The sequence below is a fragment of the Bos grunniens genome, chromosome 9 (genome assembly GCF_055505025.1).
Source record: "Bos grunniens cultivar Pamir isolate PY7600 chromosome 9, Bosgru_T2T1.0, whole genome shotgun sequence".
NCBI classification, from domain to species: Eukaryota; Metazoa; Chordata; class Mammalia; order Artiodactyla; family Bovidae; genus Bos; species Bos grunniens.
Window position 1 is genome coordinate 70,443,041 of NC_141173.1, and position 17,063 is coordinate 70,460,103.

General features: G+C 40.1%; 1 long non-coding RNA gene across 3 annotated transcripts in view; it reads right to left on the reverse strand.

Annotated features, from left to right (window-relative positions):
• Window positions 1–17,063, reverse strand: part of LOC147366106 (uncharacterized) — a 48,959-nt gene that overhangs the window by 10,222 nt on the left and 21,674 nt on the right. For 2 of the 3 annotated variants that reach the window (XR_015132390.1, XR_015132389.1), the window contains one exon: window positions 3,100–3,295. The exons of the other annotated variant lie outside the window; for it this stretch is intronic. This is a non-coding gene — a long non-coding RNA (uncharacterized LOC147366106). Of the gene's footprint in view, window positions 1–3,099; window positions 3,296–17,063 lie in introns of those variants that run through there. 3 annotated transcript variants of the gene reach the window in all.

Consider the following 17,063-nt stretch of genomic DNA (forward strand, 5'->3'; position numbering starts at 1 on the left):
TGGTAGTCAGCCTCAGGCAGGGGCTCTGGCAATAGGAAGATGAAGCTGAATTCCACCATGCTGTGGGACACAGTCAAGAATTCTGGAGTTTTGGGTGAGGGACACAGGGGCTGAGGGAAAGGGGAGAGTTAAAGATGTTCCAGAATTTCTGGCTTTAGGATTGAAGTGGATGAAGCTGTCATTACCTGGAGGGAGAATTCTGGCAGAAGATCAGGATAGTGGATTTTCCAGAGGCCTGGGGTAGAAGGTGGGGAGCCTGCAGATGGACTTCATCATAGTGGAGCCATATCCGAGTTCTTAAGTTAGGTAATGGTTTCATTAAAAAATAATAGTTTGCAACTTACTTCATTAGTTAGTTAGTTCAGTCACTCAATCGTGTACGACTCTTTGCAACCCCACGTACTGCAGCACAACAGGCTTCCCTGTCCATCATCAACTCCCAGAGCTTACTCAAAATCATGTCCGGAGAGTCGGTGATGCCGTCCAACCATTTCATCCTCTGTCATCCACTTCTCCTCCCACCTTCAATCTTTCCCAGCTTCAGGGTCTTTTCCAATGAGTCAGTTCTTTGCATCAGGTGGCCAAGTATTGGAGTTTCAGTTTCAGCATCAGTCCTTCCAATGATTATTCAGGACTGATTTCCTTTAGGATAGACTGGTTGGATCTCCTTGCAGTTCAAGGGACTCTCAAGAGTCTTCTCCAACACCACAGTCCAAAAACATCAATTCTTCAGCGCTCAGCCTTCTTCACAGTCCAACTCTCACATCCATACCTGACTACTGGAAAAACCATAGCTTTGGCTAGACAGACCTTTGTTGGCAAAGTAATGTCTCTGCTTTTTTAATATGCTGTCTAGGTTGGTCATAGCTTTTCTTCCAAGGAGCAAGCATCTTTTAATTTCAGGGCTGCAATCACCATCTGCAGTGATTTTGGAGCCCAAAAAATAAAGTCTCTCACTGTTTCCATGGTTTCCCCATCAATTTGCCATGAAGTGATGGGACCAGATGCCATGATCTTCATTTTCTGAATGTTGAGCTTTAAGCCAACTTTTTCACTCTCCGCTTTCACTTTCATCAAGAGGCTCTTTAGTTCTTCTTCACTTTCTGCCATAAGGGTGGTGTCATCTGCATATCTGAGGTTATTGCTATTTCTCTCAGCAATCTTGATTCCAGCTTGTGCTTCTTCCAGTCCAGCGTTTCTCATGATGTACTCTGCATAGAAGTTAAATAAACAGGGTGACAATATACAGCCTTGATGTACTTGTTTCCCAATTTGGAACCAGTCTGTTGTTCCATGTCCAGTTCTAAGTGTTGCTTCCTGACCTGCATACAGATTTCTCAGGAGGCAGGTCGGGTGATCTGGTATTCCCATCTCTTGAAGAATTTTCCACAGTTTGTTGTGATCCACACAAAGGCTTTGGCATAGTCAGTAAAGCAGAAGTAGATGTTTTTTTGGAACTCTCTTGATTTTTTGATGATCCAGCAAATGTGGGTAATTTGATCTCTGATTCCTCTGCCTTTTCTAAATCCAGCTTGAACATCTGGAAGTTCATGGTTCACATGCTGTTGAAGCTTGCTTTGGAGAATTTTGAGAATTAATTGCTAGAGTGTGAGATGAGTGCAATTGTGCGGTAGTTTGAGCATTCTTTGGCATTGCCCTTCTTTGGGATAGGAATGAAAACTGACTTTTTCCAGTCCTGTGGCCACTGCTGAGTTTTCCAAATTTGCTGGCATATTGAGTGCAGCACTTTCACAGCATCATCTTTTAGGATTTGAAATAGCTCAACTGGAATTCCATCACCTCCACTAGCTTAGTTAGTAGTGATGCTTCCTAAGGCCCACTTGACTTCACATTCCAAGATGTCTTGCTCTAGGTGAGTGATCACACCATCGAAATTATCTGGGTCATGAAGATCTTTTTTGTATAGTTCTTCTGTGTATTCTTGCCACCTCTTCTTAATATCTTCTGCTTCTTTTTGGTCCATACCATTTCTGTCCTTTATTGTGCCCACCTTTGCATGAAATGTTCCCTTGGTATCTCTAGTTTTCTTGAAGAGATCTCTAGTCATTCTCATTCTGTTGTTTCCTTCTTATTGGATACTTTCTGTACTTATAAAATATACTTTTAGTTAACTGAATGAGTTATGGATTCAAAATGTTAAAAGTTAATTTCCAAAAATTGCAGCTTTTGCTTTGGAAATACTTGGCTTTAGCTCTTATTTCTAATTAGGCTATACATAGCAGGGCCAGGCTCTGTTAAGAGAACTACTGTTTTGTGACATGAATCACGTTGCCTGCACGTGGAAGAATGCTTATTGTTTTATTCTGTATGCATCCAGCTCATCCACAAGCGTGATCTCAAGTTATTTGGGTCCTAGGAGCAAGGCGTGCCCCTTATGTTCTCAATAAACATTGTTATCAGACCCATGTGTAGAATGTTCCCAGAGGCCCTGACACTTGTACTGATAAGGAGCTAGTTCTCCATTAAAATCAATAGTTGAAGTTATAGTTGGAATTCAACGAACTTAGTTCATACTTGATAGCAGCCCATGGCGTCAAAGCTGAGGAAAGATCAGCAAAACTTGACCAACCTTACTTCTTTGGCAAGATTTTTCCCTGAGGTGCTACTAACAAGAGAATGGCCACAGCTATTATCTTAAGAAGCCCAAATTTACAACTTATTTAGAAGGAAATTGATGTAGACATATATCACCTGGAATGTTCAATGGGTTATTGGTTAAAATATAAAGGCAATAGAGGTTTCCCTTTTATCTTTTAAAAACAGGGTAGGTTATATTATATTCCCAAGTGGTGCTAGTGGTAAAGAACCCACCTGGCAATACAGGACACATAAGAGATATCGGTTCTTTCTCCAGATAGGGAAGATCCCCTAGAGGAGGAAATGGAAACCCACTTCAGTATTTGTGCCTGGAGAATCCCACGAACAGAGGAGTCTGGCAGCCTACAGTCCATGGGGTTGCAAAGAATCGGACATGATTGAGCAACTTAGCACATGCACACAGGTTGTATTTTATGTCCAAGCAAATGACGATTATAGAGAGTAGATGCATGTTCTTAATAAAGGTCTGGAGGCTGAAAATGCTTCCAGAGGACTTTATTTTTCTAGGGGTTTTCATACAACTTCGGGAGAATTTTTGAATCCAGTTGGAAAGAAATTTTAGGTTTTTAAAAGTGTTTTTCAGCATTTCATGAATCTTAGATAATAAACACATTCATCAAATGTCATTTCCATTTTAAATCAACCTCCCTCAGTTGAGTCAGCATGGGGTTTTGACCTGGAAAAAAAAAAAAAAAAGCTGAAAATACAAATTTGAAAATGTGAAAAGTGACAGAAGAAGAATCGTATTGATTCTGGATGTCATGACGGCTGGTGCTGACTGATGCTTTCTGTGGGCCTGGCTCTAGGCTGAACACCATTCTTCCTTCTCTCTTTCAAGCCTCAGATCACTATGAGGTCTTTTCTATTATTATTCCTGTTTTATAGATGAAGTCTAGAGCCTTAGGGGTTAATAATGACCTTGCTGGATCCAGAGCCCGGCCTCTTCACCATAAATGAACCGATACAAAATGTTAATCAGTGCAAGACAATGGATGTACAGGTGTGGAAAAATTCAGCCTCTATCCATCCTATCCATGGTTGAGTCCTTCCAAGGATAATAAAAGTCAGAGGAATGGTTCAGAAGACCGGACACCCCTCCTCTTTCTCTTGCAGGTTTCCTTTCTAAGTCTGACCATGAGAAGTATAGTTGTCACCCAGCTCCTTAAGGACCATGACTCAGGTGCTAAGCAATCACTACCATCCCTTTGTCCATCTGGTCATCAGTCTACTAAGCAAGTCAACAAACACATGTTGAGGGACTTTGCTTTCCAATGCAGGAGGTAGGGGTTCAATTCCTAGTCAGAGAGCTAAGATCCCATGTGCCCGTGACTGAAAAAAACCCAAAACCTAAAGCATAAAACAGAAGCAATGTTGTAACAAATTCAGTAAAGACTTTAAAAATGGTCCACATCAAAAAAAATCTTTAAAAAACAAACACATATTGAATTCTCATTCTAGATGAAGGATAAGTAAATAAACAAGGCAGGATGCCTGTCTAATTGGGAGGGAAGATGTTAGATAAGAGATGCATTAACATATATTCTATTAGTGGCCCAGTGCCCTCTCCCTCCTGAACATGCTTCATGCTCCTTTTGGGGCTTATATCTGCCTATGATAGATCTAGAAGTGTTTACATTTTCAAATGTGCGTATCTTTTATTCTCTTAGATGCTGCAGACTCCTTCATGTTTAAACAAGGTGATGCTTTACTCTGCGAGATGCTTTCTCCAAAGCTAAGCATCTTCACGGCCTTGACTAATGAGGCAGGGTACTTGCAGATATTTATAGCAAAGTCTTGAATTGAAAAGAACTTACTGAGTTTTTGAAAAGTGTCAGCTTTTGATACTTGCAACGCCAAAATGAATTCTATGTGACCAAAAGACAACCACAACCCTAAAATATTACATTTTGAAATGGAAAACTATGTCAATTTACACTAATTTACAAATCCTAATTAATATAATAATTTTGCCATATATATAAGAGTGAATATTTTGGATATTTGACAATTACTACCATTATTTTAAAATGGTATTTTATAAACAATAAGAGTTTAAGAATTTTCACTATTAGACATAGTTAAAAATTCCAGATCCTTAGGAATCAGCATTTTCATTTGTATGAAACAGTCTTAAGGAAATAATCAAATATGAGGACAAAAATTTGTGTAAGCATTTCAACATAGTAGTATTTATATAATACTAAATATACTTGGGGTTAAAAATGAAATAACCAACAAGAGGGGAATGGACAATTATGCAGACATATGTGTAAAATATTTTCATGAAATAGTTTATTATGCGAGCCAATTTTAATGTTAAGTTAGAAAGAAAAGGTAAGGACTAGTAGACAACCATGATGTTGAACTCAATTCTGTAATAACCATGCTCTCAGCTGCACAGGGATGCCCTTCAGCAGCCATATTTAGTTTCTGTGACTCTGACTCACTACCTATGGAGTTTGTGATTAGGATTGCGATTAAAGGATAGTTTTCTTGATTGGCCAAACAAGTAGCTATATGAACATGAAGCTGGGAGGGGGAGAGAGGGTGGAGGAGAAATACACAGATGCTTGGATTCCCTGATGGCTTCAAGTGCTATTTCCAGGTCGTTATGGTTCAATTCTTTCCCTTTCCATGTAAGCTAAAGTCATTGCATTGAAAATTGCTCACATTACAATTAGATAAGCAGAGAAAATATAGATACTTTTCATCTTGAAAACAGGTCTAATCTTCTTTAAGAGTTTCCTTGGTTCCTGAGAAAACTGTGTTTTAGACATATTCAGTAAACTCAGTGTAATCTGATGACTTTATTAAAGAGACTACAGTTATCATATTCCACAAATGTCTTGGTGTTTTATATTTTAGATTTGCTTCCCCCTCACTCCTCTTTTTAAAACAGTGTCTGGGAATTTAGAAGGCTTACTCAACTCAGTGTCTTTCTGGCATCCATTGCTGAAATGTGCAAGCCAGCATAGCTCAAGGCCTGTTTTGGCGTTGTTTAGCTAGCCTGGTGTGTGCGTATTAAGTCACTTCAGCTGTGTTTGACTCTTTGTGACCCTATGGACTGTAGCCCGCCAGGCTCCTCTGTCCATGGAATTCTCCAGGCAAGAATACTGGAGTGGGTTGCTATGCCCTCCTCCAAGGGATCTTCCCAACCTGGAGATGAATCTGAGTCTCTTATGTCTCCTGCATTGGCAGGCAGTTTCTTTACCATTCTTTACCACTAGTGCCACCTGGGAAGCCCTTGCTAGTGTGGTAAGCCCTGCTTATTGACTCATTTCTTCTTCAGCTCTTGTTCTTGTGGTCAGCCCTTGAAATTTTTGTTGTGTTTCCCATTCTAGGTCCAGGATCTCTTTATACTAAAGATGGTGATTTCGTCCATCAAGTATCTAGATAAAGGCTGACTACATTGCAGAACACACTTTGGGACATTTAGGAGATTCTGGGATCCCATCCATGCCATGTAGACACTGAGGATGGCTTGGGAGAGTCAAACTCAGGTCTGCCGTCTGCCTGTCAGCAGGATGTGGGGACCACCGGTAGGATGGCCTCTCCTACACTTCCAAATGAAAAGGGGCAAGGGTCCCGCTCTTCAAGTCCACTCTCTTGCCCCTCCTTCCAGGACTTTGGCCAGAGAGGAGGTGCAGCAATCTGTCTTACCAGGGACTTGCTTTTTTCCCTTTCTACTTCTCACAAGCCATCAGAATCAGAAGGGATGGTCTTTCTTCTCTCCATCCTTCTTAACACCCTCCTACATCATATATTCCACTTTCCACTGGTCATACATAACCTGTTCCTTTCTCTGGAGCTATAAGGTTGGGGGGAAGGGGAGGTGGGGGGATAAGCCTCCAATTTTAAAAAGGTATCAGGATTGGATGATATATATCAGAATGAGAAAGTAGATTCTTAGTGCTGGGAAATCAAAAGATATACAACTGTGTGCTGAAGATTAGATCTGCAAACACATGTACACACACACACACACACACATTCACTCACTCACTCACAGACTCTTTAAACCATTATCTCTGCTTTATCTAGATTTGGAGTGGGGCTATGCTCCTTATTAACTGAGAGTCTTTGTTAAAAAAAAAAAGTTCAATTGAAAGGCTCACAAGATGAAGTTTCATCATGCTTTGAAATGTGTTCATGTTCACCCGCATACATCCTAGCCTCCTAGTCCTGACTAGGGTGACTGCCAGTGCTTTCTTGTAATTACTTATCTCCTGTAGATTAGATAATGACCTCAGCTTCTTTACAGAAGAGAGACAAAACATTTTAAAACATACTATGAAAGATCTTTCCAGTTACACTGCCCTGCAACTCTACAAAGCCTGAATCTGGGGGAATGTTGAATGAGGAAAAAAACTGTCATTGACACTTACTTTTATCTTCTCCAGATCAGATCAGATCAGTCGCTCAGTCGTGTCCGACTCTTTGCGACCCCATGAATCGCAGCACGCCAGGCCTCCCTGTCCATCACAAACTCCCGGAGTTCACTCAGACTCACATCCATCGAGTCAGTGATGCCATCCAGCCATCTCATCCTCTGTCGTCCCCTTCTCCTCTTGCCCCCAATCCCTCCCAGCATCAGAGTCTTTTCCAATGAGGCAACTCTTCGCATGAGGTGGCCAAAGTACTGGAGTTTCAGCTTTAGCATCATTCCTTCCAAAGAAATCCCAGGGCTGATCTCCTTCAGAATGGACTGGTTGGATCTCCTTGCAGTCCAAGGGACTCTCAAGAGTCTTCTCCAACACCACAGTTCAAAAGCATCAATTCTTTGGTGCCAAGCTTTCTTCACAGTCCAACTCTCACATCCATACATGACCACAGGAAAAATGACAGCCTTGACTAGACGAACCTTTGTTGGCAAAGTAATGTCTCTGCTTTTCAATATGCTATCTAGGTTGGTCATAACTTTCCTTCCAAGCAGTAAGCGTTTTTTAATTTCAGGGCTGCAGTCACCATCTGCAGTGATTTTGGAGCCCAGAAAAATAAGGTCTGACACTGTTTCCACTGTTTCCCCATCTATTTCCCATGAAGTGATGGGACTGGATGCCATGATCTTCGTTTTCTGAATGTTGAGCTTTAAGCCAACTTTTTCACTCTCCGCTTTCACTTTCATCAAGAGGCTCTTTAGTTCCTCTTCACTTTCTGCCATAAGGGTGGTGTCATCTGCGTATCTGAGGTTATTGATATTTCTCCCAGCAATCTTGATTCCAGCTTGTGTTTCTTCCAGTCCAGCATTTCTCATGATGTACTCTGCATAGAAGTTAAATAAACAGGGTGATAATATACAGCCTTGATGAACTCCTTTTCCTATTTGGAACCAGTCTGTTGTTCCATGTCCAGTTCTAACTGTTGCTTCCTGACCTGCATACAAATTTCTCAAGAGGCAGATCAGGTGGTCTGGTATTCCCATCTCTTGAAGAATTTTCCAGTTTATTGTGATCCACACAGTCAAAGGCTTTGGCATAGTCAATAAAGCAGAAATAGATGTTTTTCTGGAACTCTCTTGCTTTTTCCATGATCCAGCAGATGTTGGCAATTTGATCTCTGGTTCCTCTGCCTTTTCTAAAACCAGCTTGAACATCAGGAAGTTCACGGTTCACATATTGCTGAAGCCTGGCTTGGAGAATTTGGAGCATTACTTTACTAGCATGTGAGATGAGTGCAATTGTGTGGTAGTTTGAGCATTCTTTGGCATTGCCTTTCTTTGGGATTGGAATGAAAACTGACCTTTTCCAGTCCTGTGGCCACTGCTGAGTTTTCCATATTTGCTGGCATACTGAGTGCAGCACTTTCACAGCATCATCTTTCAGGATTTGGAATAGCTCAACTGGAATTCTATCACCTCCACTAGCTTTGTTCGTAGTGATGCTTTCTAACACCCACTTGACTTCACATTCCAGGATGTCTGGCTCTAGGTCAGTGATCACACCATCATGATTATCTGCGTCGTGAAGATCTTTTTTGTACAGTTCCTCTGTGTATTCTTGCCATCTCTTCTTAATATCTTCTGCTTCTGTTAGGTCCATACCATTTCTGTCCTTTATCGAGCCCATCTTTGCATGAAATGTTCCTTTGGTATCTCTGATTTTCTTGAAGAGATCCCTAGTCTTTCCCATTCTGTTGTTTTCCTCTATTTCTTTGCATTGATCGCTGAAGAAGGCTTTCTTATCTCTTCTTGCTATTCTTTGGAACTCTGCATTCAGATGTTTATATCTTTCCTTTTCTCCTTTGCTTTTCCTAAACAAATCTGATCAATCTTCCTCCAACTTAGAAGATCTTTAAATGCTTTTCTTGGTTTCCCTTCCTGGTCTAGTCACATTAAACAAGTGTGTAACTGCTCATACGTAAAAGGATGGTGATAATAGTGCGTAACTCAAAGGATTGTTGTGAAAGCTTGACTGGAAGTAGAAAAACTTTTAGATCTGGGCACCGCCTGGTCACCATTCTGGACAGGATTTGCCAGAACCTCAAACAGACAAGTCACTTTCTACATGAGTGTCTTAGATAATCATCCCAGATGAGGAGGTTGAGGACAGTGAGACAAAAAGGATTAAAATGGATTGATCATGGTCTGGAGAAGTGTTGGGAAAAGAGAAATGGTTTGAAGGGGGAAGCTGAGGTTACATCCTGCTCAAGGTTCCCTCTTGTTCTTTGAGTTTGATCAGATCACTTGACTCCTCTGAGCCTCTGTTTCCTAAGTGCAGACAGTAAACCTTCCAAGTAGATTTGGAAGCAAATAGACAGTTTTCAGAAAGGAAAGCAAAAACAAACCTGAATGGTGAATAAACATGAGATGATAACCAGCTGCACTGATAAGTAGGGAAGCAAAGTGAAGGTTGCTCAGTCGTGTTTGACTCATTGTGACCCCATGGGCTGTTGTCCATGGAATTCTCTAGGCCAGAATGCTGGAGTGGGTAGCCTTTCCCTTCTCCAGGGGATCTTCCCAACCCAGGGATAGAGCCCAGGTCTCCCGAATTGCAGGCAGATTCTTTACTAGCTGAGCCACCAGGGAAGCCCAAGAATACTGCAGTGGGTAGCCTATCCTTTCTCCAGCAGATCTTCCCAACCTAGGAATCCAACTGGGGTCTCCTGCATTGCAGGTGGATTCTTTACCAGCTGAGCTATCAGGGAAGCCCAAGTAGGGAAGGGCACATTCAAATAATACAGTTTGCCTCAGATTGACAAAGATTATGAAGTATGACAGTATTGAATATTAGTCAAAATGAGGAGAAATAGGAATTTACAATCACTAGTAGAACTTAATTGTATAATTCCTATGAAGCTAAATTTGTTTATATTGAGTAAATTTGAAAATGTATTCATCTACAACCTAATAACTCACTTCCTGCGTACTCTGTAAAATATCTTTTGCATGCAAGCAAAGGAAGCATATACAAGGATATTTATTTGAGGATTTCTCATAATAACAAGAATCTGACACTCAAAATATGTCAAAGAGAAATACATAAATTAAAGATTCGTACAACTGAATACCACATAGCAGTTAAAAGAGATAAGATTTAATACATAATATCTATTAAATAGCTCATTTTACTTGGATAAATTTTTAAAAACCTAATGTTTTTGCCCAGGTATATCTATCTATTACTATTTATGTAAATTAGAAAGACTCTGTCACACAAAGGTATGTAAATATCTCTCCAAAATAGAGAGATGCTAATATACATAGAGATGAAATGAAAATGTAATAGTTGCCTCTGGGGAAGAGAAAGGAAATGAGACTGGAAGTTGGTGTTAAGGAAATTTCAACTACATTGTGATATTTTCTTCCTCTGATGAGATAGAAAAGCAAATATGAGTAAATGCTAACAGTTCTTAATTCTGCATGTGACTGTCTTTTTAATTTTCTTAAAATAGAAGATTATCATTATTCTTGACTAATACCTAGTAGTCATCATTACCATGACTTCAAATAGATCCGTGAAATTAAAGAAAAACAATGCAAGTGAACCCACCACTTACATAATTAATCTGTAAAAGCAATTTAAATGTAATTTCTAGGGCTTCTTACTTGTACAGAAGTTACAAGAAGACTCAGGCAGAGGTGGCAGGCCAAGTGGTATCCCACGAAGTCAACAAAGGAGGCAGTTAGAACAAACCTCCTCCTGCATCTTTTACAGACTTACACTACTTATTTTGTTTCTTCATGATGTCTTTGCTCCCTCCTTTTTCAAGACCACTCCAGATGGTTGCATTAAGCTTCTTCCATCTGTATAAAAAGGTTGAAGTTGGGAGGGAGGGCTGAAGAATGGCTTTGACACCCCATAAGTCCCTAGATATAGACTGAGAAGCCTCACTGCCCACCCTGCCCACCCCAGCCAAACACTCCTCACATTTGTTTCTTTATCACGCTTGCAGTGATCCCAGATTTGCAAGGTTATCAGCCATTCTGCAAACACAGTTTATCTGCACTGTTTGCACAGTGTAGTCTCAAGTTTGGCATGAAATAAGAGAAATATTGAAGTTTAGCACAAACGTTTAGCCCTTTCCACAACTCAGCCCTCACCTTTATTAAGCCATGTGGTTTTCCAAAGTGAATTTTCAACCAAGGCCGTTTTTACCCCATCAATTATTAAGCGATTAAATGAATCAAGGGCATTAAAAAATGGAGATAAGATGTTCGAGATATTTCAAGTTCTTGAACTTTGTATATTCAGTTAGCAGTGATAAGAATGGAGGGAACAGAGAAATTTGGGGAAAGGACAAATTAAAATCACTGTGACAACTACAATGACACAGGCTTTAAAGAAATCACTGAGGTAACTATTCAAATTAACTGTGGCCCCAAGAGCAATGTGGGAATGATATTATCCCACACCTAAAATAAAGCACTGCTTCCCATGTGGCGCAGTGGTAAAGAATCCGCGTGCCAGTGCCTGGAGACAAGAAATGCAGGTTCAGTCCCTGAGTCAGGAAGATCCCCTGGAGGAGGAAATGGCAACCCACTCCAGTATTCTTGCCTGGAGAATACCATGGACAGAGGAGCCTGGTGGGCTACAGTCCATGGGGTCATAAAGAGCTGGACATGACTGAAGCGACTTAAGACACACATACAAAATAAAGCACATAGGAGACAAAAAGGGATCAGAATGGCTATTTTAAATTGTAGCAAGTGTTTCTGTGTTAAGCCTTCTTTTCCTGAGTTACTCATTGATCCAGCCTTAGGATATATTATGATTTAACTCAGTCTTTCTTCCCTTCTTTGTCTGAGATACATACAAAACATGAATTGCATATGGAAAAACACTACAGTATTTCACAGTTACCACGTCCATTGGTTTTCGTGGCTTTGATTTTACTGGCTATATCCTGTCACCATGTGACTTAACTGGAACTCTGCTCATTGATTGCTCTTAAGAAAGAACACTCGAAGATGAGGAACAATATTATAGAAGAACTTTGAATTTGTTAGAATTTATTTTTTAAAGAAACAATGATCAAAAGCTGTATTTCTAATTTGTAACAGATTATAGATGTCAAACTCAGCAACCATCATGACAAACCAGTTTCCATCAGTAGGTGAATACTGAAACCCGATGATCTAGATTTCTGGTTGCCAACTTTAGGTTCTGGGGTAATTAAGAATTTCAGAAGAGCAAAAGAACAGCCTCACAAAGACTTGTTGTAAACTATATGCAAGAAACAATATAATTGCTGCTAACATGACGAAGAATCAATATTTTAACTTTTAAGAAGTTGAGATACAAACATATTCATTTCAGATGTATAGCATAATGATTCAAATATTATAAAATGATCACCACAATAAGTCTAGTTAACATCTATTACCACACAGAGTAAATTAGTATGTGAATACATAGTATTTTCACAATGTAAAGAGTTAATATGTTTTGATGGGAAACACTCTAAGCTCCTTAATACTTCATTGAGGAAAAGTTTCTGAAAAAATAGAAGAGTCAACTGGAATTAGTGATCAATATAGGAAAACTTTAACTAATAATACACAAAATGCAAATTAAATTTAGGCCCAGTAGAGACTTTCCTGGTGATCTAGTGACTAAGACTCCACACTCCCAGTGAAATGGCCTGGGGTTCTATCCCTGGTCAGGGAACTAGATCCCACATGAGGGACTCCACACTCCCAGTGAAAGGGCCTGGGGTTCTATCCCTGGTCAGGGAACTAAATCCCACATGAGGGACTCCACACTCCCAGTGAAAGGGCCTGGGGTTCTATCCCTGGTCAGGGAACTAGATCCCACATGAGGGACTCCACACTCCCAGTGAAAGGGCCTGGGGTTCTATCCCTGGTCAGGGAACTAGATCCCACATGAGGCCACTAAGAGTTTGCACGCTGCAACTAAATATCCTGCACACTGCAATGATGATCTGGTGCAGCCAATAAAAGATAAATAATAAATATTAGAAAAACAGACCCAGTAATTGCTTGCATCAAGTTATATTCATGCAGATGTCTGTCACAATGTAACTTGAAATGAAATTAGGGATTGATGATTGAATTAAAAATTGGCAATAACCAACTTGGATTCGGTAAGTGATCTTTGGTCCACTTATAAGAGGGCCAGCATTTAGCTATTAAAATCATGTGTATTAAAGACTAGGTAACTAAATAAAAAGCCTAATAAAATAGTATTAAGAATAAAATCATTGATCCACAAGTGGATACACAAAATTGCCACAATTTAGACCAAAAACTCAGGCATTAAAAAAAAACAGAGAAAAACTCCTGAAAAAACAAAAATGAGCTCTCACTGAGAAGGTACTCATCCAGGTGGAATGGAATGACAGATACAGATCAAGATCAAAACAGCAGCTAAGTTAACAGAAAACGTTTCTCCCAAGGCTATGCTGCAGCTATAAATGTCTTAACAGCTCCTTCTTCAAGGGACACTTACTGACTTACTGAAAAATCTTGCTTTCTAATGTCTAGACGGTCAGAAAATTTGCTCTTTGAAATCGTAAGAATGACAATGAAGTGCCCCATTCTCCTAGCTGGAAAGATTTCCGTCCTTTGACCCATAGAAGCAGCCTTGACGTCCAACCCATGTGTTGTTTCAGATAAGGGATTTCTGGACACATCATTTCACATCTATCTTCACTTTGTGGTTTTCAAGGAAAAAGGACTCTGGGTCTACTTTGCAGACCAGACTTCATGTTGACTCTTTCATCCACAGCTCTGCTTTTCTCTGAGCCTATCAAAGCATTGCTTCTCTTAAATCCCATTTCTTTCTTTCCTCGGTGAGTCACCCCCATGGTTCCTGTGGTTTGTGGTCTCCCTTACTGTTAAAAAAAAAAGTCAACAGATGTGACTTTTCAGACTACAGCTCTATCTGTTAGCAGCCTTTGGCTGATTGGGTTAGAACACATAAAAATGGTAATGGGGACAATTTTCATATGAGAAGATTGCTCTATGTATATTGTACTTTTCCAGTGCAAAACTGTTTGTTTCATAATGTAGAAAAGTTGGGCACTATGGTTTTTGACTAAAATTAATCAAGTAAGTCTCACATTAAGCAGAAACATCACACTACTAATCATAATTCTATCTGGATGGTAAAATTATGGGTAATTTATTTTTCCTTCCTTGAACTTGTCTGTATTTTTTTCTAAAATCATTATAATAAAAATGTGTTATTTTTTAAATTAGAAACATCAGTAGTTACTATTTTAAAACCTTTGACAAAAGTCTGCTTATTAACAAAATGAAAGCTATGATTCTTGATAATTATACTGCAGAGTGGGAGAGGGAAACCAATTTAGGGCTCAGCCAGAGAAAGAAGGATGTGATGCTTCCTCCAATCAGATAGGGGTGGAAATCTTCATCACCTCTGACAAGGCAACTTGGCCTCTGTCTTCATTTCCCACTTGGGTATCAGTAATCCAGAAATTATTGTTCTGTTTAGCCCTTTAAAAAACACCCTTACTTTAGGGTCTTAGCAAGAAAAGCTGCTGCTGCTGCTGCTGCTGCTACTAAGTCGCTTCAGTCGTGTCCGACTCTGTGTGACCCCAGAGATGGCAGCCCACCAGGCTCCCCCGTCCCTGGGATTCTCCAGGCAAGAACACTGGAGTGGGTTGCCATTTCCTTCTCCAATGCATAAAAGTGAAAAGTGAAAGTGAAGTTGCTCAGTCGTGTCCGACTCTTATTGACCCCATAGACTGCAGCCCATGAGGCTCCTCCGTCCATGGGATTTTCCAGGCAAGAGTACTGGAGTGGGGTGCCACTGCCTTCTCCGAAGAAAAGGCTGGAAGAATTTAATTTAGTAATACTAAAGAATAATCTATTTATCAACTCTCTTTAATGTTCTAATGATATATTAACATCCCCTGATTGATAACTAAGGCATCAGGGAAGCTCTTGGAGTACAGAATGAAGTAGGGCAATGGCTAATAGAGTTTTGCCAAAAGAACACACTGGTCATAGCAAACACCCTCTTCCAACAGCACAAGAGAAGACACTACACATGGACATCACCAGATGGTCAACACCAAAATCATATTGATTATATTCTTTGCAGCCAAAGATGGAGAAGCTATATACAGTCAGCAAAAACAAGACTGGGAACTGACTGTGGCTCAGATCATGAACTCCTTATTGCCAAATTCAGACTGAAATTGAAGGAAGTGGGGAAAACCACTAGACCATTCAGGTATGACCTAAGTCAAATCCCTTATGATTATACAGTGGAAGTGAGAAATAGATTTAAGGGACTAGATCTAATAGACAGAGTGCCTGATGACCTATGGACGGAGCTCCATGACATTGTATAGGAGACAGGGATTACAATCATCCCCAAGAAAAAGAAATGCAAAAAAACAAAATGGCTGTCTGAGGAGGCCTTACAAATAGCTTTGAAAAGAAGAGAAGCGAAAAATAAAGAAGAAAAGGAAAGATATACCCATTTGAATGCAGTGTTCCAAAGAATAGCAAGGAGAGATAAGAAAGCCTTTCTCAGTGATCAGTGCAAAGAAATAGAGGAAAACAATAGATTAGGAAAGACTAGAGATTTCTTCAAGAAAATTAGAGATACCAAGGGAACATTTCATGCAAAGATGGGCTTGATAAAGGACAGAAATGGTATGGACCTAACAGAAGCAGAAGATATTAAGAAGAGGTGGCAAGAATACACAGAAGAACTGTACAAAAAAGATCTTCATGACCCAGATAGTCATGACGGTGTGATCACTCACTTAGAGCCAGACATCCTGGGATTCAAAGGCAAGTGGGCCTTAAGAAGCATCATGATGAACAAAGCTAGTAGAGATGATGGAATTCAGGTTGAGCTATTTCAAATCCTAAAAGATGATGCTGTGAAAGTGCCACATTCAGTATGCCAGCAAATTTGGAAAACTCAGCAGTGGAAAAGGTCTGGAAAAGGTCAGTTTTCATTCCAATCCCAAAGAAAGGCAATGCCAAAGAATGCTCAAACTACCACACAATTGTACTCATCTCACACGCTAGTAAAGGAATGCTCAAAAGCCAGGCTTTAGCAATACATGAACCGTGAACTTCCAGATGTTCCAGCTGGTTTTAGAAAAGGCAGAGGAACCAGAGATCAAATTGCCAACATCCACTGGATCATTGAAAAAGCAAGAGAGTTCCAGAAAAACATCTATTTCTGCTTTATTGACTATGCCAAAGCCTTTGACTGTGTGGATCACAATAAACTGTGGAAAATTCTGAAAGAGATGGGACTACCAGATCACCTGACCTGCCTCTTGAGAAACCTGTATGCAGGTCAGGAAGCAACAGTTAGAACTGGACATGGAACAACAGACTGGTTCCAAATAGGAAAAGGAGTACGTCAAGGCTGTATATCGTCACCCTATTTATTTAACTTACATGCAGAGTACATCATGAGAAACGCTGGACTGGAAGAAGCACAAGCTGGAATCAAGATTGCTGGAAGAAATAGCAATAACCTCAGATATGCAGATGACACCACCCTTATGGCAGAAAGTGAAGAAGAACTAAAGAGCCTCTTGATGAAAGTGAAAGAGGAGAGTGAAAAAGTTGGCTTAAAGCTCAACATTCAGAAAACTAAGATCATGGCATCCGGTTTCATCACTTCATGGCAAATAGATGGGGAAACAGTGGAAACAGTGAGAGACTTTATTTTGGGGGCTCCAAAATCACTGCAGATGGTGATTACAGCCATGAAATTAAAAGACGCTTACTGCTTGGAAGGAAAGTTATGACCAACCTAGATAGCATATTCAAAAGCAGAGACATTACTTTATCAACAAAGGTCTGTCTAGTCAAGCTTATGATTTTTCTAGTACTCATGTATGGATGTGAGAGTTGGACTATAAGGAAAGCTGAGTGCTGAAGAATTGATGCTTTTCAACTGTGGTGTTGGAGAAGACTCTTGAGAGTCCCTTGGACTGCAAGGAGATCCAACCAGTCCAACCCAAAGGAAATCAGTCCTGAGTGT